General features: G+C 40.6%; 1 pseudogene; it reads right to left on the bottom strand.

Moving 5' to 3' along the window:
* Positions 1–6,382: 6,382 nt before the first annotated feature.
* LOC116716270 (protein kinase C beta type-like) overlaps positions 6,383–26,983 on the bottom strand; it is a 52,299-nt pseudogene continuing 31,698 nt past the window's right edge.

The raw sequence follows: 26,983 nt of genomic DNA, 5'->3' as shown, positions 1-26,983 counted from the left end.
ATATTATTTCTCTGGAGTATCTCAACCTTGGTTGTTCACAGTTACCACGATTAGTGCTCATGGTTCTCATCTGGTAGAATCAGAGATTTTAGAAGCAGGTGTCTTTGATGTTACCTTCCTGCCACAAGCTCAAAAACAAGATTTGACACATTGTTACTACTTTGCATCGTTACACAGTTACAAAATTATGAAACAACTTTGACATTTCATCTTTTATATGAAAAGGACTTTCAAGGGACATAATAATGTTGGTCAACAGTTAGGATAGGCTGTAATGCATGTCATGATAATTACACCTGTATTGCAAAATGGCACATGATGGCTGTTCTTTTCCACAGCTGTTAGGAGCAGTATTTTTCTACAACTTTATGATTCTTAACCTTATTTTGGCACTTCTGGAAATCCTGTTTCTGGAGGATAAACTACCTTCACAAAAGTCTAAATGTCTACATCATGTAAATTTTGAAAAAAAAACCAATTGTTTACAAGATATGCCCTCCGTCAATGAAAACACAGTGTAACAGGGAAAACTTGTCTCCAGAGAAAAGCAAAGACCCTTCAATGAAAAACAAACAAAAAAATCTGCAACTCTTCCTGCTTTTGTGCACAAGGATCATAAATCAGCAAAAATAATGTAGATACATTCACCACAACATCAAACAGAAAGTGTAATAATATTTGATCCTACAGACAAAAGTAAAGACAACATTAGGAAACTAGTATTCGAACAATTACAGCAAAGCAATTGGTCAGTTCATTTACACTGTATGAATTGCCAACATGTGATCATAGTACACTCATCAACATCAATGATTGGTTGTTCTAATCAATATGCAGATTACAGGGAAGGCGACACAGAGACAGAGCATGTTCAGGTTGGACTCTGGTATCCAGCAGCCTGCTGATGTGAGGCATTTAGATGTAAGCAACATTTCTGCACTGAAGATAAAAATACAGCCAGTAGAGGCAACACAAGAGCAGCAGTTACAAGCTAAACTACAACACCATGCTCGCGGAATCAACAAACTATTGGGTACAGTACCAATACATCGCTACGGTCTACTCTAAGGAACGCATGATTTGGCCTGGGATTTTTTGGAGACCGGCTACTTACGTCAGCCCAAGACCTTGGCGCAACTTGTAAAAACAACACCAGAAATATCCTTGAGTGTGTAATAGGTTTGGGCCAGACGACCCTGCGGAGAGCTCCGAGGTTGGGAAAGTCACTGCAAAGACCACTATGCAGACGAGTATGACACTCACTCTTCTGAGGTTACTTGGCGAAAGTTCAATGGAACATGGCGAAGGGCGATAGTGAGCGGAGGAACCTGCACCGATGCAATTCTAGGATATCATCTCCAGAAGCGCAAGAGTATACTTGTCTTCCTGTTCCGTTCATCCCTGACTCCCTTATAGCCATCGCAGAGGACATGCTTTCCGTAAAAGTCTGTGTGATGGCAACATAGATTCAGGGTTTGAGGTAGGACCTAACCTTTTGTACTCCAATCTCACCTGCTCAACCACTAAGAATTGGCAAAAATGTGGCGAAGGCCCTGATCAACATGATTGTTACTGGTACGAGACTATGGGGGCAACATTGGTGGCCGCTATTTCTGAGGTTGCGGAGAAGTTGCTCATGTGGTGGAAGAGGGCCTCAACATTGTTGAACAATGGTTGATGAGTGCTTTGAGTCTGCTGTGGCCATACCTCTTGGGCCTCCTGGGCGTCGCTATGGCGTGATCATCGGTAAAATCGTCCTGGAGGCGTGGCTAAAAGCACTGTGTCGTTGTAAAAAGAGGAACTACCAGCCCCTCCCCCCGAAGGAGGAGCCTACTTCTGCTAAGAGAGAGCTGCCGTGCGCCTGCGCGCCATTCAACCTTCACCGCAGCTGCCGAGAAGACCTGATCCAGAGCAACCATCATCGGACATGGAAACCAATTCTTCATCCAACTCTTCAACCAACTCATCAAATCCCAACTCACTTTTTGCACCGATTCAGCATCAACCTGCTGTTGGGGTGGGAATCACTGCAGAATCTTATGGATTCATTTGGGTTGCATCGTCTTCCCGCGGTGTCACCAATGCGTGAGCGCCAATTTTAGCAATGTAACGGCAATCCTCTGCGCCACAGGGCTGGAGGATTTGCCCTACATAGCGGATTCCACCTCTAGATCCCTGGAACGGGTGCACAAAATCGTGTGGACCTCTGCGTTTGGCTAGACGACGACGACTTCACCACATCTCCGTTGTATACGGACTACGGCTGCCCGTGATTCATAAATTATGGAACACCAAATTACTCGGCAATGCCTCCCAACTTTACATCTGTTGGACGGCCGAATTGTGGCGGTGGGCGACTACCTTCCGCCTACACGTCCCGTGTCTCCAGATTTGTTTATCGACGTCGGATGCCAAACCAGCAGGCGACTAACGAGAGAGTACCCAAACTGAGAACCTCAGTTCATCTCCAAGCATGCCAGACTGAGGACATCCTTTCCCCTTCATCTCCATCACCAAGTGATATGGATTTCCAGAATCGCTGGCAGAATTGGAAGGCTACTGCAACAACCGTCCGCGCTGCCAGACTTTGGCATGGACTTGCCTTCGCCTCTGCAGCCTCCGCTGGAGCGTTCCACCCTTTCCGTCTCAGGTGAAACTACCTTGACAACGATTTGGGTGCAGAACACTGGCTTTCTCCGCCATCCAATCTGTCGGAGTATGAGGTTGTGGATTCCTGGACACCTTCATCGTCTCCGGTTACCTGCTATGAGCGGGACATCCTCACTGCCACTTGTGGTGATGGACTTGATCTCTTTTGACTTTGGACTCTGTGTTTTCTGCGCAGCACCGTCCGATCTCATGGAGGGGGTGTCAAGAAAACTGGCATAAGGGTATGAGATCTTTCCAGGCACACGCAGAAAAAGATGCATAATGGCTTGAAGAAATAAAGTATCCTGTAGTTTGATTAAAAGTTAATTAAGTGAATAAGTCTGAATAACATGAATATAAGTAATCACTCAAAACTTTCTGCAAAGAATCTCTGATTAATGATCTGTAATGATTTAAATATGTAATGATTATATTAATGATTAACAACAAGGAAAAGATGTGATGTATGGAAAAGATGTGATGTATTGTCAATGAATATGAAGTTATAATCATCTGAAATCAATTTAACAAGAGGTTGAATGTGTAAAGTGAGTTATAGAATATAGAAAAGACGAATGTGCAGTACAGCTCTGAGAACAGGAAATGTCGCAAGCAGTTCTGAACAGATGGCCAAGGAGCACAGGAAGAAAGGAGAAGTACGGGAAATTCCACTGTGGTCAGCAAGAAGGTTGAGAAATGGGGGGGACTTTTTCATGAGTCACAGCGGCCGTGAAGAAAGTCACGTAGGCCAAACCTTCCCATACACACACATGGTGAGGAGAGGCATAAAAAGGGGCTGAAAAGAGGAACCAGCTGTTCCCAGTCCGGCGGCGCGGAAGAGAGAGACAACACCTGCAATAACATCAGGAGCAGATTGAAATACGGACCGCACTTCAGAACTACGGGGAAGCTCAGACTTCACACCGCTAAGAAAGGACTGGGTCCCGTCGCCCCATCTCTAGTCTCTATTTGACAGACGGTCTCGTCTCAACTCAGCACTTAACTCTGCAGCAAGACTTGGAGGAAGGACAAAGGTCCCACAGGGAGGAAGAAAACTGGGTCTTGCAAAAAGGATTCAGACCCTTTCTGCTTTGCTTCCTTTCTAAGGAGGGTTTTTCCACACAAGGCAAAGACCTCAACCAAGGATGCAAGAAATTCCTGTTGCCAAAAGATCCACCATCGTCTGGGTATGAGTTGAATCTGCTCATTGAAATTCCATTTCAAACGTGCGACTTAAAAGTTAGGGAAAGGAGATAGAGTAATGTGATTGTACATGTAATCTTATACACTGTTTTTGATCTATATACGATTGATAATTGATTTGTATGTCGCATATCCCTGCTTAAGCTTGCTTAATAAATTTATACTACAAAATTCTAATGAGGTTGGTGGACATTGGAATTAATAGAGTCATTTGATCTTTGTCCAGTTCTTTTAATCAAGGTAAAACTAATGTACATGATTCCAGTAAATAGGAGGCTTCATAATTTCCTTGGTGAGAGTAAATAATGACCCTGGGACTTACCTCTAAGTCACTAAACATAATCTAGCCGGTTCCAGTGCAAGTTAGATTTTAGAAAGTGGGCTACCGTTAACAGAAGTGGTTATTGGAATTATGCAGCTGCGAGGGCTACTCAGCTGATTGTTTCTTAACTGTAAAGGGTCATAACTTCTGGATTGGAGGTAGTTAGAGCTAGACGAGTCACTTTCGCTACCAGTTTAAATAGATTATCTCTATAGAGTACTCTTAGGGTAATACCCAGGACTCAGAGATTTTCCGGACTGTTAGACGGAGAACTGGTCAGTAGGCAGCCCTGGGGAGTTGTGAGGAGTGGGCGGGGCTGACTATTGCAGGATAACCTACAAGTGTTAACACTCCAGTGCAGAATCAAGATTCCTTCCTGGACATTACATACCAGGAATGGACATACATTCCTAGTCATCAGGCTGTGCCTCCTGTTAGTGGCTCTCTCTGCTCTGATGCTAATGACAGTTTGTGCATTTGATGGTGAACTTGTAGTCAAGCTGACAGCGCCACCTATCACTTCATTCATCACTTCAGGAGCACCACAGGGCCCTGTACTCTCACCAGTCCTTTTCTCTATCTACACTTCAGACTTCCAGCACAAGTCTGACTTCTGTCATCTACAGAAATACTCAGATGACTCTGCAGTTGTCAGGTTTATCAGAGATGGACAAGAGGTTGAGTACAGAGAGCTGGTGGACCGCTTTGTGTCATGGTGTGGGAACAATCATCTCATCGTAATTTTGAACAAAACAAAGGAGATGATTGTTGATTTCAGGAGGAACAGGGTTAGATCAAATCCTGTTTCCATCATGGAAAAAGAAGTGGAGGTGGTTGAGGAATATAAATCCCTCTGTGTTCATCTGGACAACAGACTGGACTGGAGAATCAACAGTGAAACGTCTATAAGAAGGGACAGAGCAGACTGGACTTCTTGAGGAAGCCAAGAACCTTTAAGTTTTGCAGCAAGATGCTGCAGATCTACTATAAGTCTGTTGTTGAGAGCGTCATCTCTTCATCCATCAGCATCAGAGCCAGGGACCTGAAAAGGCTCAACAGCCTGATAAAGAAGGCTGGTTCTGCTCTGGGGACGACTGTGGAACCTCTGGAGATGACGATGCAAAGAAGGAATCTTCATAAAATCAAGAAAGTTATGAACAACCTCTTCACGATACTGTTGAGAAAACAGAGTATCTTCAGTCAGAGGCTTCTTTACTCTACTACTACAAGAGATCTTTCCTGCCAACAGCATCACCATCTGCAAGAACCCTTTGAACAATTTGAGGTAATATGAGTTACAACAACATTTAATTTCCCTTTGGTATTAATAAAGTATTTTTTAATTTTGAATTGAATTCCAAATGAATTAAGGTAACGCTGTTACTGGAGCAGATAGATTAATTAAAGCCTTCCTGCTTTCACAGATCCAGATTAACTACTGTATTATTTTTGCATTACTACTGTATGAGTTGTGTTTTAATTGTGCAAAAGTATCAGGTTTTACCTCAGAAGCGCTTACATAAATGAATATTCAATTCTCTCTAATTAGACAGATTATTATACTGGTATTACTCCACGAAAAGCAGAATGACCAGTGATACTATCATATACAACACAAACTGCTGCAGAGGTACATAAGATAAGTGGATAAAATGGCTTTCACATGTACCAGTTGGCCAATCATCCAAAATTCTGGAAATTTGGGCAGATTTTCTGCAAACCCATAATTAATGCTGTAGAATGTAACTTTTACAAAAATATGCAATCTATATACTGGTGAACCAGCTGTAGCTCAGTAACAAGCAAGTGAGAGAAGGTGAGCATGAGTGTGATTGACAGCGTTAAGACCCTCCTCCTGGCTCTGATTGGTTGTTTCTTACTGAGTGGTGAATTTCTGCAGTTGGTACCAGGAGCAATGTGAAAAGGCAGAGGAGCTCAATTTCTTTACAGATTATCTGCCATATATTGTATTCTGATGACATAATGATAAGAATATTAACAGATAAGTAAAAACCATATTTTTTAAATAAAAAATATATACTGCAGCTTTAAAAAAAAAAGTAAGTTTTTCTTTCTATGCTAACTGTAACTGAAGGGAGAACAACTGCACCCTGGTGAAAATAGCAGAAATACATTGAAAAGTGGGAGTGAAACATGCGCAAAAATGGAGGAGATTCTCCCTAAACAAATTCACTTTGCTGCCAAACACACAGTTCTCTGTGCTCAGGTTACAGCACACAAATAAGCAGCTAAATACTTTGAATACATACGGTCGCATTTCATGCCCTGGTGTATCAGCCCATACAAGAGGGAACCACAGTGGTCACAGAAGGTGGGGCTGGAATAGGTGTGGACCCGAAACTTGTGTTTACTGCGAGGATCCTGGAGGAACATAAAGAATCAAACTATCAAGTTTATTTGTACAGCACATTTCAGCAACAAGGCAGTTCAAAGTGCTTAACATCATAAAAATACAAAGTCAAAAAAGATACCACACACTAAACCAGTTAACATTACATTTTGTCAAGTGCCATCAATATACATCAAAATGTTGGTTAGAGTTTCAAATTGACTCTAAACAGTTTATTTAGTCTGTATTTAAAGGTACTCTGTGTTTTGGCTGTTTTGCAGTTTTCTGGAAGTCTGTTCATGGTGCATAGAAACTGATCGCTGCTTCTCCATGTTTGGTTCTGGTTCTGGGGATACAGAGCAGAACCAGAAGAAGAAGACCTGAGAGGTCTGGAAGGTGATTTATAAACTAACAACAGTTTCTCAAAGTCTATTCTCTGAGCACAGGGAGCCAGTGAAGGACTTTAGAACTGGGTTGATTAAGGGTGCAGAGATTTATTTCCTTAATTTTTACTGATAAAAAAGCCAGTATCAGCCAAATCAGAATTGGCAGGTCAAGCTTTTTAAAGATCAATACTGATCTGTCAGTAGTTTCTGACCGAAAACTGCAATCGGTGCACCTGTAGGAGAGATGTGCTCTTTCTTCCTAGATTTAGGGAGAACTTCAGCAGCAGCTGGAGGATTGATTTTTAGGCAGACCTGTGAGGACACTGTTGCAGTAATCAATGCGACTAAAGATAAAAGCATGAATGAGTCTCTAGATCTTCCTGAGACATAAGTCATTTAGTCCTAAGAAAAAACCGTTTAAAAAAAGGACAGTTATTAGCAAATCTATATTAAGTATCAGTTGTTAATTTGTCTTACGGGCTGTACTTAGAGAGCTGAGTTAGCAAGCCAGTAAACATTCTACCTTGGATGATAGTTCAATTAAACAGCTTTGTACTTGAATTAGTTTAAATAACAATGCATAGAGTATATGCAGAGGAAAGCTATAACTTATCACTTTGTGAAGGCAAAATTACTTATTTCCACACTGCCACTGTTCTTAGCTGCCTGTTTTGTAAGAGGAAGTAAAGGTTGTGGGAACTGGCTCCTTTTCAGTAGTTAGTACATAAATAACTGGCAGTTGAAGCTGTCTTGGCTCGTCGTTCTTTCCATGGAAAAACCTCCCAGGTATTCCTGGAGGCCAGATCAACACCTGGAAAAACATCTTTGTAGACAATTTTCTGCAGAATTATGTCTGGTGTCGTGTGCAAATGCAAGACTGCTTAGAAAATGTTACACCCTCTGAAAATTTAATGGCTGAAACAGATATTTATTGTTTTATTTAAGTTAACTGATGTTTCCCAGTGGGTGTTTCCACTGATCAGAGATTGTTAGACAGGTACTTTTGAAGACAGAATTAGAGATTAATAAACATCAGCATGACTGGAACCATACTGTACATGCTCAATAAAAGTACAGCATGAGAGAAGAGTCCTGGATCATTACTCCAAGCAGCCAGGCAGCATATCTCTACTTTATGCACCTTTCCTAGTAGGACTTGGACCCGACAAGAAGCCAAAGTCCACAACACTATTTATGTGTGCAAGAGAGTTCCTCCAGCAGCATTTGTGTAACTTAACACTGCATGATGCATAATTGTGAACATAGATAATTTTACCCATTTTCTTTATTCTTTTCTTATTTTTAACCAAAAAGGAAACTGAAAAGTGTGGCAGGCATGATCTTCCATACTTAATAAACCCATTTTTATTTTAGAAAGATATTAACCAGGTTTACACATCCATAGACTGAATCTTTGCCCAACTTTTTGAACAACAGCTCAAACTCAGTCAGATTTGATGCTAACTGTCTGTGAATGGATGTTCAAGTTCAGCGTTTCTCAATCTGAACATTTTTAAACATTTTAGTTTAGTTATTTTGCAAATTTTTTGAAGTCTAGATTCTTGAATACAGATAAATTAGAGATGATTTCATATGCGAGTCATATATAAGATGTCACACATGGCACAAATTCAAGGGATTTTATACTTTTCCTTTAACAGTACTAAGTCTCCATAAACTCTGAGCTTTTTTTAAACTACACCATACAACACAGTGAAAAACTGAAGCTTTACTACCAGGCCTCTGTGAGCTGTATTCACAAACATAGGAGGTAATTGAGCCAAATGAATAAGTTGTATTGGAGCATCTAAAACAGTAGTGCCCAAATGGGTCCTGGAGGTCTGGCATCCTGCATGTTCTAGTTCTCTCCCTGGTGGTAGTAACAACCTTTTCAGCCATCATTGGATCCAGGTGCGTTAAACCAGGGAGAGAACTAGAACATGCAGCATGCCGGCCATCCAGGACTCACTTTGGACACCCCTGATCTAAAACATGCAGGATCCCAGTCCTGGTGGCCTGGACATGGACACCTGTGTTTTAAAACAGCTGAGTCTCCCACCTGAGCTGTGGATCTCTCCCGTTCCTCCAAAGTTACTAACATTTTATACTAGAGATTATTTTAAGGGTATCAGAGCAAACAAGGCTGAATAGAAACATATTTCATACTTTCCACTGTGTGTGTGTGTGTGTGTGTGTGTGCGGGTGTGTGTGTGTGTGTGTGTGGGGGGGGGGGGGGGGGGTGTGCGTGTGTGTGGGTGTGTGTGTGTGTGTTTTTAATGGAAACCCTGAAAGTCATAGTTACCTTACAACTATGCATCACTTTGGAATATTGCAATATCACACAAAATTCAAATGAACGACTAAATAGTTTATGGTTGTAGCAGAACAAAATATGTAAAAGTTCAAGGAGGATTAATACTTTTCTAATATACCGTATATCTAGGAGCAAAGAACAGTTTTTCTGTTAGATCATCTTTCTGAGTGGGATTACAAGGCAAAGAAAACAAACTTTTTGCTGAGCTGTGTGTCTGTAAACATTCTTTACTTACGTCAGACGCAGGTCCCTTGTCGGCCCCTGGACAGGAAAAAGTGACAAACTCATGACAGCGCTTATGGACCACAAAACAGCACACTACAGAGGAAGAGAGGGAAAAAAAAGAAAATATTAACTCTGGTTTCATCGGAGTCCAAAACATGGCAACAAAACCATATTTCAGAGCTTCACATTAGATAAAATGCTCTTTATGTCTTTTATCTACACCCTTTTTGTTTCCGTGGAACATACTTCAAATGGAGTCATATCAGGCTTGGAATCATAATTACACCCAGTGACATTAAAGCTGAGACAAGAAACTTCCCCACATTAGTAGCTTCAAACAGATGAAAGCTCTGAATCTGCTGTGTTTCCTGCTCAGTCAATGAGGTGAGTGACTGAAATAAACAGTGTTCACACTGTTAACACCGCTCAGTCAAATATTTTGTTGAACCAAACAGATTTTCCAACAAGTACTGCAGTGCTCAAAACTTCAAAGTTAAGTCCAGATGAGAAGCACTTAAACGTTCATTGTCAGTTTAAGTGTGAAAAGAGCAGCAACAGGGACCCAGTGTGATCAAGAGTTTCAGTCAAATGTTTCGTTAGAATGTGTTTAATGATGATCAAAGATTCAATGAGATGCAAACTGACAGGAGGTCAAGCTAACATACATTTCTGAACATTTATGCTCGGCACCGAAGTCAGATGTTTTTAAAGGTTGTTGATGATGATATTTCTTTTTCAACATTGGATGTAGAAATTGTGACTTTTTTACTCAAAAGGAATGAACAATGTCCAAGCTAGCTTTACTGTTGTGTGAAAGGAAAGAAATAACTATCTTAGTGAACTTATCTGGTTCAATCCTACATTTGACATCCACCATCCTGGATGTGGACAATATAGTCATATTACTGTAGAAAAATAGGACTCCCTAAAGCAATCCATGTGTTTTTCAAAAATATATGGACATATGGATGTTTAAAATCAATTTTAATAATACCTTGGAAATTTTTAGGGGCAAGAGCAAACAAAAAAAATAAAATAAAGAAAACTAGATAAAAATAAAATCAAAAATAAAATCATTGGAAGAATAAATTTGGACACCTTCACATTTATTCCAATTAGAAATGGCTAAAATCACACAGGGCCGTCACATCCGCATTTTGAAGGAGGCCAAATTGTGGATATTTAGATTGATATGCTCCTGATTGTTACAGTGGAACACTGTACACTTCACACTGGCAACCTAAATCCTTCAGAAAAAAAGACTGTAGCTTAGCAACGTTTCATAGCAGTGCTCCATGGGATTTAAAGAGGTTGCAAAAGAGCTTGAAGTCTGTCAATCCCGTTAATGAAGAACATAAAAGAAAATAGAAAATAACAGACAACATGCCCAAATTTGACTAAATTCACTCTGAAAGCAGAACACCAGATGCTAACAGTAGTCTATAAAAACCCAGAAATGATCTACAAGAATCTGTTGCTACTGTTAATGTGATACCTCTGGACTAGTCTCATAGAATGTCCAAGCAGAAAACTTGCTTTCTAAGAAAAACGTGAAGGCCAACTTAAAGTTTCCCAGAGAGAAGATAGAGAAAGACCCGTTCTTTTCTGGAATAATGTTCTTTGGATAAAAGAGTAACACTGAAGTATTTGGACACCAGAAGAGAGGACATGTTTGGCATAAACCAAATAGAGCCTTCCATACCAAGTATAAAGCATGGAGGTGGGGGTGTGGTGGCTTGGGGATCATATTCTCAGAACTGGTTGAGGACTAGGAAGTGGAAATTCCTGGCCTCTAATTTATTGAGGGGCTATTTGTCAAAATTAGTGAATTAGTGCATATATTAGGGCAGAGCCTTCAATCGCTGAAGTCCCAGTCACAGGGCCAGTGGCATGGGCGGGCATTCCCCGCGCAGAGAGTCAGCAGGGCCTCCCTGGACTGGAAGTTGTTTTTTTTTTCCAACCTCAGAGTGGCCAAATTTCTATTATTTCTATATCTAAGTTTGATTTAGTAGAAGCTCCCGTACTGTGTCCTCTGCCCCTTGCACTTTTTTCATCTGTTACAACCGCTTAATCCATTGTTAACATATTATAACATGTTTTTCCGAGCCGCCTTTAAACGCAACATGAGCGCCGCTTTGGCACTTCATAATGTGCGGCAGTGAGGGAGACCTGCTGCTATGTAGAGACAGGTGTGTGTTAGAATCATGGCAAAAAACTTTGCACAATTTTTTCCCCAAGCTAACCGAGTGTGTTGAGTAATGTTGTTGGATGCAGATAATGTTAGCTACATGATGACTAGCTAATGCCAATACATGACCTTAAGTTTGTTAACAAGAATAGGCTGCTAATATTATTATCAATGCTCAAAAGTAGGTTACACTGGTTACTTTTACTTGAGCTACTTTTGGGGGAAAAAGACACTTATACGAGTAGTTTTACTGCACTGTGCTTTTTACTTTTACTGGAATAATACAGTATTATTGCTGCCTTTAGAATAGAATAGAATAGAATAGAAGTACTTTATTCATCCCAGCAGGGAAATTACTTCGCAGTTACAGCATAGACACAAGACACAATAACAACTACCACTGAGTAGTAGTTGTAGATAAAATAAAAATTAAAAATAAAATATAAAATGCTATAAATTGTAAAAATATGAAATGCTGTTAATATAAAAAGCAACTTAAGAGCAGTCCTTGCAAAGATTCAAAAAAAAAAGCAGATATGTATATGTAAATATATGTACAGCAAGTGTGCCACAGTGCAGTTGTGCAATTTACTTGAGTATATTGATTTTGCATTTAAATAAATAAACTTCACCGTTTGGAAACATTAGATTCTTAGATTTCTGCAACATATGAGTTGATGTTTATGCAAATTTGAGCGTAATTTCTCAACATTTTATACATGTCTTAATGTTTATTGTGTATTAACCTGGTTATTTTATGTAAAAGATTGCATAAAGGTTTGTTTATGTATTCATATTCAAATAAAAGCTTGTTTACTTTCCCCTCCAAAAATAAGTCAATGCCTCCCCAGCTAAACTCCCCTGGAGCCGTGGCTGCTCATGTGATTCTCTATAGCAAAATGTACAATAAAAAAAGCATTTTCATTCTTAGTATGCTGTGACTAAGTGATTTTCAGTCATTTTTGTGAGATTTTCCATCTTCAATCAGTGTATTTACTGTTTTGAACATCAAAGCCAGCTAACTTTAAATAGCCAACTAAGCATTAGAAACACATTATAGGCCTGTCGCGATAAACGATAAATCGATTAATCGTACGATAAATTAAAACTATCGACGTCATTTTAATTATCGGCATTATCGTCTCTTCCGGCCTTTTTCTCTTTCTGTTAATGACACTGAATGAAAAAAAGGCTCAACTCCGGTGCTCTCCACTGACTCCTCCCTTCCTCATTTCCTTAGTGTAAAGCCCAGCGCACACGACACGATTTTAGAGCTGTCGGCCGATTGTCGGCCCATTTTCAAAACCTGACAGATCACACATTAGCCGACAGAAATCCTAGGTATAACGGTTCGATCGGGTTCGTTCCTGCCGTGTGGTGTCCAACAATGGGCACAAAATAATGGCTACAAGTCCAGTGAACTAATTTTAAAACCAGGCATTAATCAATGCTTTACTACAATCTACCTGCAATGCATGTGGCTAGTGTCAGCGTAAAGTCCTGACTGAATGAAAATCATTAGAACATATTTACGTCACGTTAAGGAAGAACAGCTGAAAAGTTACCGGGTTTATCAACTGCGGTAGCAATTTCGCTCCAACTCCTCCCCTTGTCATTTCTATATTCTTTGCATGTTGAATAAACATTAATGTTGTTTCCACATATCATCTCCAATGTCCGCTGGACTTCGGGTTGCGCCGTTTCAGCTGTTTGGGATTCCCCTCTGTAATTTCCCCTCAGAAAGTGCGGAGGAGAATCCGATCTACCATAATACACCACACAATCTTAGAAAGATCAACGTTTTAAGATTGTTGTAAAGGGAAAAATAGGAGCAAAAATCATGTAGTGTGAATTATTGCATCAGGTAGTCGATGTGCCCATCTTCTCTATTTAAATCTAATTATTACTGAAGGGCAACATAATATACAGACTTCATAATCTGCACTCTTTTGGTTGAATGCAGTATTTATTTCCACTTTTACTTTATGTTGTTTAGTTTTTTTTTTCAAGTGCGTTTTTTGTTAATGGAGACTGAGAATCCATTTTATTTTTGTTTTTGGTTGTTTTGTTTATTTTGTTTATCAGCTCCAGTGTTTAGTGTTCTTTTGAAAATAAAGTGTATCTATCTTTGACAAGAAATCGCATGCATTATTACGTCATTTCCATTAAATCAGTGTAAAAAGGTCTTCAAACAATATTATCGTTTATCGCAATAATTTTTGAGACAATTAATCGCTCAGCAAAATTTGCTATCGTGACAGGCCTACACATATATAAGTTTCTTCCATTCTGGGTCAGATGTAGATTAACTAAAGCCCAACAAACAAAGTTGAGACTATAACCAATCGAGAATCAACAGAGTGGATCAGTGACAGCCCGTCGTCTCTAGAGCTGCATCAGCGCGGTTCGCCTCACATAACAAGTGAAATCCAACAGAACAACATTGCACCCTGCTGATTTAAACCACTTCCACCTTACAGTGACTTGCAACAGCAGAAAATGGAATTAAGACATGACTGCTTCACTTTTTTCAGTCGAGCACCATTAAAATACTTCCATCTTGAAACAAAGACCAGTTCCTAAAAATACTCAGGGTGACCTTGCTCAGCTTTATTCTTAATTATTCACCTTCTCATTAAGGTTTAACGAGGTACCGTGGCAACCGCAGACACTTTCCACACAATTCATGGAGTTAACCAACACAGAGTTTGTGTTTATGTTTGTGCTTATTGGTGTAGGTGAGCAAAAGGGTCACATTAGCTGAATTCAACTCAGACTGATTCCACATTCTAGGCACCAACAAGGGGTGAATTTGACTAACAGGCTGGCTGGACTGTACTTACAGGAAAATGCAAATTATCGTTAAGGTTGGACAGAATAGCAACTAAAAGAAGGGGCAAAAGACAGAAAAAGAAAAAAACATGAAGTTAGGCCAAGAAAAGGAAAAGATGAATGCCTGAGACTGATAACAGAGACCGTCAGTGATCACTATCAGTTATCTAAATCAACACATTTTTAAAATATTCTTAATATTTGGAAACAGTAACAAGGATATAAAAAAATCTCTTTGGGTTGATGGGTCTAATGCATATCATGGCAAACCCCAGCTGACGCAATGTGTAGCTTCTCATTTCTTAAACTGTGTGAAAAGAAACATGCTGGAGTCATGGAAAGGATGTTAGTCTGTTTCCTCAAGAATGTTGATACAGTAATACATGCAAAAAGAGCCCAAACCAAGTATTGTCTGCATATACTGTGCATGAAAATAAGCTTCAATGGGCTAACATTTATGAATTAAAAACTTTTTTATTGCCCTTATTTAATCAAAAAAAATAAGTCCAATACTCAAATCTGCCCAGATTTTTGGAGATTGGTGAGCGACCGATACAGTATATGTGAAGCCCCATCTTATCCACTGATCTTATCTACCTCTGGAAAGGTCTGAAAATTGGCCACTGTCCTCTTTTGTTGTGCTGTGACAGAGGTTTGACTGACAGAGCGACCCACTAGGTCACGTCTGCATGGCCCTAGTTAGTAACTGTCTACCCACTGTTTTTAAAGATTAGTGATCCATCAGAAAATTGCAATCGGTGTATTATTATGTTCTGTTCCAAGATTCTGAAAAACGGAATTTTGGGTTGTCATCAACATTTAGTGTATAAAGCAAGATTAGCAGGAATAAATGTTTGACATACTGTATATCACTCCATAATGAAACAGAATAAGTTCTTCTTTATTGAACATACTCCAATTTATTTTTTGAGTTTGTTTGTTCCTGTGTTTGCACATTTTACTACCATCTCTGCAGTGCTATGCCATCTGCCTGCTTGGGGACTACTTAAACTTAGACTTAGACTGACTTTATTGTCATTTTGCATGCACAGGGTGTATACAGAACGAAATTTCGTTGCATACGGCTCAGGACAATGTTTTGAGGTTCCAATGTTATGAGGTTACTCCAGAATAAAATAAAATACAGTATAAAATATGAATATAAATATGAATATAAAATATAAAGTGCAGGAATGACAGTAAAATAGAAGTTATTTAGCTATGTACATGTGCAAGGTATGAAGTGGAGACCAGTTTTTGAGTGCAGTCCAGTTAAGAGTTCAGCAGTCTGATGGCAAGTGGGAAAAAGCTGTTTCAGAACCTGGTGGACCTGCACCGGATGCTGCGGAACCTCTTTCCAGAGGGCAGCAGGGAGAACAGTCCATGGTGGGGGTGTGAGGGGTCACTGACGATGTTTCGGCCTCGGGACACGCAGCGCTGGGATGAAATGTCCTGAATGGAAGGAAGGGGGGCCCCGATGATCCTCTCTGCTGTCCGCACCACTCTCCTCACGTTCTTCCAGTCGGAGGCGCTGCAGCCTCCACACCACACAGAGAGGCAGCTGGTCAGAATGCTCTCTATGGTGCTTCTGTAGAACGTCTTGAGGATGGGCGGGGGCAGGTGTGCTCTTCTCATCCTCCGCAGGAAATACAAGCGTTTCTGTGCCCTCTTGACCAGAGACGTGGTGTTCACAGTCCAGGTGAGGTCGTTTGTGATGTGCACCCCCAGGAATTTGGTGCTGCTGACCACCTCCACAGCTGTTGATGAGCAGTGGAGCGTGGCTGGGCCGGTTCTTCCTGAAGTCGACAATCATCTCCTTCATCTTGTCAACGTTCAGGATCAGGCTGTTGTCTCTGCACCAGTCCACCAGCTGCTCCACCTCCTCTCTGTAGTCCAGGTCGTTGTCGTCTCTGATGAGGCCCACCACCGTTGTGTCGTCCGTGAACTTCACGATGTGGTTGGTGGCGAACCTGGGTACGCAGTCGTGTGTCATCAGAGTGAACAGCAGAGGGCTCAGGACTCAGCCCTGAGGGGAGCCTGTGCTGAGGGTGATGACATCGGAGGTGTGTTGTCCGATCCGGACTGACAGAGGTCTGTCGGTGAGGAAGTCTAGCAGCCAGTTGCGCAGGGGGGTGCTGAAGCCCAGGTGTCCCAGTTTTCCTGCCAGATGCTGTGGGATGATTGTGTTGAACGCTGAGCTGAAGTCCAGGAACAACATCCGCACATGAGTGTTCTTCTCCTCCAGGTGAGCCAGGCTCAGGTGTAGGGCGGAGGAGATGGCGTCCTCAGTGGAGCGGTTTCGGCGGTAGGCAAACTGGAACGGGTCGAATGTGGAGGGAAGTCTGGAGACGATGTGTTCTTTTACCAGCCTTTCAAAGCACTTCATCATGATAGGAGTCAGTGCCACAGGCCGGTAATCGTTGAAAGAGGTGACTTGAGGTTTCTTTGGCACCGGAATGATGGAGGCAGTTTTGAGACAGGCTGGCACTGTGGCTTGGTCCAGTGAGGTGTTAAAAATGTCTGTTAGGACACCAGCCAGCTGACCTGCGCATTCCCTGAACACCCGCCCAGGTATGTTGTCGGGGCCTGGGGCCTTCCGTGGGTTGACTCTTTTCAGAGTCTTCAGCACATCGGCTGTGTCCAGGCAGAGTGCCTCCTCTTCCTGGTGGGGAACAGTTTTCTTTGCCGGAGTACTGTTCAGTGCCTCGAACCTCCCAAAGAAGTTATTGAGTCCATTGAGAAAGTCAGCATCAACTTCGCCCACTGGGGGGCCCGTATGCCTTGCCACATACTCCTGATGTTGCTGGTGTCGTGGAAGAACTCCTGTATTTTCTGACTGTGGGTTCGCTTTGCTAACCTGATAGCACGGTTCAAGTTGGCTCTCGCTGTCCTCAGTGCCTCCTTGTCGCCAGACTTGAAGGCTGAGTTCCGTGCTTTTAGCATTTCCCGTACCTCCTTAGTCATCCAGGGTTGTTGGTTGGCCCGGGTGATAATGTTCTTAGTGATGCTGACGTCCTCTGTGCACTTGTTGATGTAGGCTGACACAGTCATGGCGTACTCATCGATGTTGATCTGGTCGTTGTAAGTGGCTGCTGCCTTGAACATCTCCCAGTCAGAGCACTCAAAACAGTCCTGAAGTGCCTCCATGGCCCCCTCAGTCCACACTCTCACCTGCTTCACTGTAGGTTTTGTTCTGATCAGCAGGGGCTTGTATGCAGGAATTAGCATGACAGATAAGGTGGTCTGAAGAGCCAAGGTGGGGGCGGGGGGCTGCTCTGAATGCTTCTTTGATGTTGGTGTAGGCCAAGTCTAGAGTATTCACTCCCCTGGTTGGAAAATCCACATACTGGTTGAAGTGAGGGAGAACAGTCTTCATGTTGGCCTGGTTAAAATCCCCAGCAATGATGAAAACACCCTCTGTGTGTGAGGATTGCAACTCACTGATGGTCCGGTAGAGAACACTCAAAGCCTCTTTAGTGTTAGCACTGGGGGGCACATACACAGCAGTGATGCTAACCACAGTAAACTCCCTGGGCAGGTAGAATGGTCTGCAGTTAACAGTCAGAAGCTCGATGTCCGGGGAGCAGTAACTGGCGACAGTCATGGCATTTTTACACCAGTTGTTGTTGATGTAAATACACAGCCCCCCTCCTCGGGTTTTACTGCTGAGAGCGCTGCTCCTGTCTGAGCGGAATGTAGCGAGCCCCTCCAGGCTAACAACGTTGTCCGGTATGAACGAGTTGAGCCATGTCTCCGTCAGAATGAGAGCGCAGCAGTTCCTCAACTCTCTCTTTGAAGACAGTTCCAGTTGCAGATGGTCTATTTTGTTGTCCAGAGAGCGGACGTTGGAGAGGAAGATGGACGGAAGCGGCGATCTGTGGGGGTTAGCGTTTAGCTTAGGTGTTAGTCCACTTCGACAGCCGCGCTTCCGCTGCCGGTCGCACCGCCTTCGCTTTCTCCTCCTCCGACTAGTGCTGCTACGCGAGTCCGCTGCGCTGTGGGCCACTGGGTCTTGCCTCCGTAGCACTCCGAGATCACGTAAACACTCCAGAGTAGTTGTATTTATGAGTCCAAAATCACTTGATGATTGTAATTCCAGCAGACGCTGGCGATCATATGCTAACTTACTGAGTGGATGCAAAGTTTGTAGCGTTTTAGGCGGCGTATTTTGCTCAAATACTCGCAAGTTGTCGAGAGCCCATGCAGCCGCAGCCATACAAGGCGCCGCCATCTTTTGGCAAAAAAAAAAACAACCTGCAAACCTATGACTAAAACCTGGGTTAGGTGCATTTTCCAATCACAATCCAAAAAATCTGAACTTGGAAAAAGTCCAGGGGCCTCGTGCATAAAAGAGTTTTCACACTCGGAAAAATTTACATGCACACCTTTCCTTTAGAAATCCTAATTTGCGGGAAATAGAGCAGCTGCTGGTTCACCCTGTCGCCGCCCATAAATACATCTTAATGTAAATTAGTATAAATACCCGGACGTCTGCCACCACGTGAAGCAGTAACCATGGCAACATCCGTGCTTGTAGCAGAATAAGTATTTATAATAATAACTACATATTTTATTTAAAAGGTGCTTTCAGGACACGTAAGGTCACCTCACAAAATAAAAATAATACATTTTAAATTAAAAAAACAAATAAAGAGATCCTGTTTGAACAGCAGAGCGTTCAACCGAGATTTAAAGACAGACAGCGTGTCAGAGAGTCCTTTGAATGGGAATGTGGACGTTTATTCTAAATAGAGGAATCATGTGCATAAGTTTTACAATTACAGAATAGAGATGCTTTATGTCTGTAAAGGCATAAAGCATCTGCGGGCGCAGATAAAGTGAATGCGAGCGCTTTGTTAAGCCGCCCGCATTCACAAAGCGGGCGGCTCCACTGGATGATGACTGCAGTTGCACCGGTACCGAACGGCTCCGACTTTAAGTTCTGCTCAGAGCTACCGGATGATAAGTCTGGATTAATCTAAACGCTAATAAACCATCATCAACATTTCCCAGCAGATCAATATGATCTCTGATCAATGGCTCCCTCTGAATCCTTCCATTGGCGATGTTCTCCATCAGAGCCAAAGCGCTCCACAGTTAGCGGCTCACCTTGATGCAGCTACTGATACGTGTGATTGTCTACACACCTTGATCACCTTCAATAATCAAACCTGTTTGGAGTTAATCTGCTGAACCAACCCTGTTTTCTTTTTAGTGACAATGAAATGACCCCATAGATGCATTTCATGCGCTTCAGCGCACAGACCAATGCGTTACATCTTTATGAGACAAAAACTGAGGAAAGTACTATTTACATTCGAGGGAAGTTTTCACATCCTTTTATCTTTTTTTATTAATTTGTGTGCATGTCAGGTTATTGTCTTCAGTTTCATATTTACGTTTAAACAATCAAATATTAAAATCATGAAAAAACATTGGGTTTGATGCTTCTTGGTCTAAATAACTGAATGGAGTAAGATTTCAGTGTATTTAGGTGAGTTTTGGTGGTTTGTAGTTTGTTATTGTCCACAAAAAAGTTTGCGTGGCTGCCGCACATTTTCACGCCATGGAAAAAGTGTGCATATATTTACGCAAACTTTGACGCAAAGTTCATTTTTATACATGCTGACTTTGTGAGTAAAATATGGCACCGCATATATTTTGTGCGTACGCACACTTTAGACATGATGCCCCTGGACTTTCAGCTCAGAGGATCACTGCACTTGCTGAACTCTGATGAATTGTGGATTTGAAACACATTTGGGAGAGTGTAAGCATTACATTATGCTCTTTATCTGATATGTAACATTAAAAAGGAGGGTTAAGAAATACAGAATTTCCAATGAGGGTCCTCAAAGTGGAAGGGCTGTGTGTGTGTGTGTGGGGGGGGGGGGGTGGGGTGGGGGTGGGGGGGGGGGGGGGGGGGGGGGGGGGGGGGGGGTGAACGTGTTTGTGTGTAAAGGGATGTGGGCACAGCTGGGTTTTAGGCAACATGAAGGGGTGGAGACTCACTCGTGTGTCTGTATCATATCAGAAAGAACTGGAGCAGCACAAAACAGTGGAAACTGTTCCACTTTAAAACCTTTTGGTTAGAAATCTGCTCTGTCACACACACACACGCCCCCCTGCACTTGCACATGAACACACATGCACATAACTGACATAAATGTTAATTGAAAGACAGGCCTAGTAGAGGGGTCTTTGCTCTGTTTCTTAGCAACCAGGCTGAGACCTACAGTAATCTGACTGATGGCACTGACAGCCAATCAGAGCAAAACTCCCAAAATAAAGATGAACGTTGAGCCTCTAGGACAACAGCAGGCCAACAGTTTCACATCAACAGGATGACAGCCAGGAAATTCCTCCATCTTGGATGAGAACCAGGATACATGACAGAGTGTTCAGGCCTTGACATGCCTGAACACATTAAAATGAAACCCTGTTCAACTCTTCTTTGGAATTACAAGACAATACAACAGAAAGATGGAAAGTTCTGGTGTGAAATCAGAAATCACAATTTGATCCAGAGATTTCCAAACAACTTCCACCTTTTTCTTAATGGTGAACAACCAAAGAAAACATCACAATCACCCTGTCTGGAACAGCAATAGCACTACACTGGCTTTATATTGCTCTGTCCTGGTGAATTTTGCAGCATATAATATTCGTTAAAAATCTGTCCTGGCATCAGACAGATGGAAGGACAGATTCCATCTGTCTCTATGGGATAAGGGTCTTCTTACACCCTTATCCCATTGAGGTCTTGAGGGCTGTCAACAGGTGAGGGGTGGAGTCACCCTGGACAGGTCTCCAGTCCATCGCAGAGCAACATAGAGAAAGACCAGACAAACCACCATGCACACGCACACACACACACATCCCTAAGGAGATTTTATACAGAAAAATCAACAGTCATGTTTTTGGCCTGTGGGAGGAAGCCAGAGTACCTGGAGGAACCCACCATGCACAGAGAGAAAATGAAAACTCCATGCAGAAAAACCCCGGGCGGGGAATCAAACCCTGAACTGTCTTGCTGCGAGGCAGCACTGCACCACTGTGCAGCTCCTGAGTTAAAAATACATTGCTATTATTTTCTGTTGACTATCCAAAACTGCGGATGTGGTCAGCAGCCCAGGGACCGGAGCCCAGTGGTTCAAAAAGAACCACTGGGTTCTTTTTGAACCCAGTGGTTCAAAAAAGTGGCTTTTTTGAACCACTTTCAAAAAAACCACTTTTTGAAAAAAAGTGGCTTTTTTCAAAAAGCCACTTTATATAGAAGTGTTAAAATTTCTGATAAACTACCTGCTGAACTCCAGTAATCTCTTTCATAGGGGTGGGCGATATTGCCAAAGATGATATCATGATGTATTTTTTAAATATCTTAATAACAATTGCAGATGATTTTTGACATTTTCTGCTTTTTTAATGTTAGATTTGGCCAAACAAATATATAACATCAAACAAAGGTGTTTTTTTTTTTACTTTCCTTTGTGAACAGTCAACAGAATAAAAAATACATTAACATATACTGTAAATATACACAAAATCACACAATATATTTAATGTGTCAAGGGAATATAAATAGATAAGTATAAATGTAAACTAATTTTGGACAAGAAAAAAAACAGTCTGAAATCCACTAAGTGTAAATAAAAATACTGAAATACACATGTGAAATAAACTGCTTTGGTTCAACTTAACATTTTATATTTTGCAATGAGATAATACCTTTATAATGAGTTTTAACCTATTAAACCACATCTCTCCTACCAATGTACCTAATGATTTGTGAATAGCAGTAGAGGTGAACAATGGTGCTTACATAGCAAACAACAGACCTCAAATGTGATACATCATTTCAAAATGGATACAAATGACAATGAGAATCCTATCTCTAACACTTCCAAAACTGAGAAAAATTGAGTTTACAAAAAAAAGAAAAGAAAAAAACTTTTGTTCATCTGTGACACAGCTATAACCAGACACTTTGAGCAAACTAGAGGATAAAAACATCCTTTAAGTTCAGCTCAATTTAAAAGGTTATGAGGACCTAAAAGATAAATATATTGTACTTTTTTCCGAAGCTGCTGAGGTGACGGCTTGAGCAAAATTTGAAGTGCTAGAAAGCAACTTTATTGGTAGAACAAGTTTCGGCTTGTCGGCTTGTCATGAGGGTCATTACGAAACACCAGATGGTTTGTGTTTAAATAAATAAAGCACCATATAGGGAAAGAAAATCAAATCAACCAATCACATTTAAATGAAAAACTGCAAAAGCAGCTTCTCTGCAGGTTCAAAGTGAGTTTTTCCTAATCGGCTAGTTCCAGCAGCAGAAATCTTTCAGAAACTTACAGAAATCATCTCTAGTGACTGCTTTAAAAAGTTGAACAAGAAATTCAGTTAAGAGTACCATTTCTTGGCCTCAACGCCAGTTTATTTTTTGAATGATGTATTTTTTGTAAAATATCTTATTTATTTTTAACTACTTATGTCAGTTTCACCTTATTTCAGTAACCATAATGGATTTTGTTTGTAATGTAATGGCAAGGTATGAACATTTACTTTCCCTGTTTTCATTGATGAACTCAGGAAGGCGGTTTTTGTAACCAGAAGTTCTGGTGATGTAAAACAGTCAGATAATGACAGATGATTGAAAATAATTGAGAACCAGAGAACCACTGGTATGCTACTATGTTTAATTGAAATGATAACCAAAAGGGAAAAAATGAAATCGCCTGGAGGAATGTGTACACTTCAGCTGTCAAAGTCTGAGAACAGAAAAAAAAAACGAAATTGGCAAAATATGAAATGTGAAGTTAAATAGGCTCCAACAGCCTGTGGTTGTCAAAGGAAGAAGTACAATTTCAAGTACTCTTGAATTTGTTTTTAAGTGTTGAAATGCATATTTTTTTCACATTCAAATTGGGAAATTGAAAAACCAGTCGGGAATTTAAAGGGGCTGTATTTGTAATTTGAGCAGGGCGATTGAGATAACCGTCAGCATTTCACTAGAATGAGGTTTGATGGAAGCTCAGAATGCTTGATGGTAAACACCACTTTTTGTTGAGGTGCTGTTGCACGTTACGGTTTTCATGAGTAACACTATTTTTAAGTAACCATACTATTGCTTGAGTACAATTTCTGGCTACTCTGTCCACTTTGACTTACTTCATACCAAAATGAGTCAAAGCATCAGAAATCTGTCTTTGTAATATTTGAAGTAATCTTCTGTCTCTGAGCCTGTTGTACTTTGCACTGTTCTAACATGTATACATCAGTTAGCGCAAGTATTGATTTCAAAGATTTTAAAGTTGTGCAAAGCTGAGATCTGGAAATTTTTATTTCTTCTATAATTTCTTACTTGGTATTGAAGTTACTAATTTTTAGTAAAACAAAAATTCAAGGACCATCCTCTTCATGAGACTATCTTGGGAATGCAAAGTATCTTCAGTCCGAATCGCTGCAATACAGACCTCTACAAGAGATCTTCCCTGCTAACAGCCATCACCATCTTCAATAACTCTGAATTATCTAAATTAATGAGTTACAATTTCCTTTTGGGATTAATAAAGTATTTTTGAATTAAATTGAATTATTTTTATTATTCTGAGTACCAGAACATGTACATAATTGTACATTTTGTCTGCATGTTTAGGTAGTATTCCCTTCTTACTTGAGTAAAAACATAATAGTGCTACTCTTAATAAAATAAAATTTTTGGCTATGCTACCCCCTCAGACAGAGGATGAACATTAGCTGAATTTTCCAGATTTTAATAACTGGAAATGTGAATGCTGGTCGTACCAAATTTATTTACAATTGCCATTTTCAACCTGATCATCAGCATCTACAAATAGGATTATAAACATGGTATTTTTATAGTGGCTCTTCAAAGCGTGTATAAAGCCATTAGCTGCTGTATTCATGAACACAGGTCAGTGCTGGTCAGAGTTGGAGAGTTTCATTAGTCCCAATACACAATTCATATAGAGCCTCATATAGTCACTTCTGACACAGCCACTTAAAAAGGAAACCAAAAATATTTACAAAAAGATATGTATACAAAAAGTCCCATAATGTTCTATTATACTTAGGTAAACATTAACCATGATCATTAGCATAAGACAAATAGCATCACTTAATTGGCTTAACACTTTGTTCTCATGATGAGAAAATATAAAGCCAGCAGTCTGCAGGAATGTCTCTGAGAGGAAGTTCATGCTCTTTTGAACTTCTGTTCTGTAATCCTCAACAGGATGTTATTAACACTAGCTTTATATTGTTTACATTTTGATTAAAGACCATTTCTACAAACTGGACTTCATTTATTGATGTAAACAGCAGCAGTGAGCAGGCATAGGTGGGGATGAAACTTTCACTGTATGAAAGTTGAGTTTCTAAAAGTAGAATGGGAGAAAATTATTTTAGTTGTGAATCTTCTCTACTGTGGAACTGGTAACCAGTTCCCAGTTTGTATGTGAAGCAGACATCCCATCTACTTTTAAGTCTAGGCTTAAAATGTCCCGTTTAATAGATATTAAATTTAGGGAGGCTCACAGTGGCTGATGTTGACTTTGATTAGAAAGGAAACAGACTGAATTATTTGTATTTTCTTCTCTTTTCTGTGGCAGCTGACAGGTTAATCTTCAATTATAACCACAACACTTTAAAATCTTCCTACGTGTGCTCAATCTTATCTCCTCTTCTTAAAGCTGGTGTTAGGAATTTTCTGTAAAAATTTATCACACAAATTCCACATTCAACCAGCAGCCTGAGAAACCTTAATGTTTGGGGACAGCTTTGTGAGCCCTTTTCCTCTGTATTGCGTCCTACACCAAGAGCCTTACACAGCTCTTATTTAGCAGATAATATGTAAAACCCACCGATTAAATATAACAATAACAGGTTGAGTTGAGCTGTTATGCCCAGTTCAGTGGGAATAGTACACAGCAGTGCATAACTTTGCTTCTGTTTCTAACTCTGTCTCCTTCCTGGACAAGACACTAACTGCACTAATGTGTTAAAAAGTTTTATCCCGACAGAAAGTACTCCTGACTCAATGTTTCTGTATTTAGTCAATGTTGCCAGTAGCCTTCATCACAACATGGTAAAACAGCAGAAGCGCCCATTGCAGGTAATTAAATAAGTAAAGATTAGATAAAAATCACAAAGTGCATCACAGTTAGAAAGTGCATTGAAAACCACAGCAAGATAAATATACAAATGAATAAATGAAAATAAATATCAAAGCAAAAGAAAATACAAAACTTCATATCACACAAGGTAATTTAGTGAGATCATGGGACATCTGGGCATGTGGAGGATTTCACAGAGAGGATCGTCACCATCCTCATGCAGGCTGTCCAAATGAATTCAATGCTTTAAATACAAGCAAACTTGTTTGCCAACCATAGAACATTATTGTGTTTATCAGATTCTGATTAGCAACACATTTCTCAGATTAGATGGACATGGGAGAACAATACAATGTTTCTGTTTCTGCTGCTGTCTCTGCTCTGTGTAGGTTGCACTTGGGGTTGTCACAAGCACACACCAGTCAGAATGAAAGACTGACCTGGAAGGGGGTATTGACTAAGCCCATCACAACAAGCAATAAATCAATCGTTTGATTATTTGAAATGAGCGTGACCATTTCCATTTGTACAACAGTCATTAAAGAGATGCATGCCTTTTAATGTTGCTGAAAAGTTTCCATTTTGAGAAACGCTGCAAACACTTCACACCCACTATGAAGTAGTTAAGTCTGCTCTACCTGATTTTTGATTATTGTTATTTTGGTTGCTTTGTTTGCTTGTTAATTTAAAGTGTTTTCAGATTCCAGTGTTACATGTTTTTTACACTGTAAAAGCCAACAAGTTAAGTTAACTCAAGTGATTTGGGGAAACCGATTGCACAAATTGATTTAAGTTTTGTAACTCAAACTATTTTAGTTTATTCTATTACATGATTAGAGTCTAAGGAACCCAAAGCAATTATGATAAGGTAACTCAAATACATTTGTTTGTTATCTCATTTTATTTAGTATGTTGTGACTTAAACCATTAACTATGTTGGACTAAAATGCTCTATTTATTCATATTTATTTAAATGGATTACATCAGTGGTGCCCAAAGTGGGTCCTGGAGGGCCGGCATCCTGCATGTTCTAGTTCTCCGCCTGGTGGTAGTAACAACTTTTTCAGCCATCATTGGATCCAGGTGTGTTAAACCAGGGAAAGAACTAGAACATGCAGGATGCCGGCCCTCCAGGACCCACTTTGGGCACCCCTGGATTACATGTTCAAAATTAACTCAAATTAACTCAAGTGGTTCTTATTTAAACAACTTGGATCTCAATCCGAATGGGGAGACCAATTGCACAAAACTGCAAAAACTTTGATTTTTTCATTCAGTTTTTATTAACCCAAAACTGTAGCTTCAAACATAAATCTTGACTACAAAAGTCATTGTCAAATATCAAAAATTGGTCTTTTAAAGCTGACACCTTAAGTAAC

Source organism: Xiphophorus hellerii, chromosome 24, assembly GCF_003331165.1.
Source record: "Xiphophorus hellerii strain 12219 chromosome 24, Xiphophorus_hellerii-4.1, whole genome shotgun sequence".
NCBI lineage: Eukaryota > Metazoa > Chordata > Actinopteri > Cyprinodontiformes > Poeciliidae > Xiphophorus > Xiphophorus hellerii.
The sequence above is the reverse complement of the archived record's forward strand: the minus strand, read 5'-3'. Positions and strand labels throughout refer to the sequence as shown.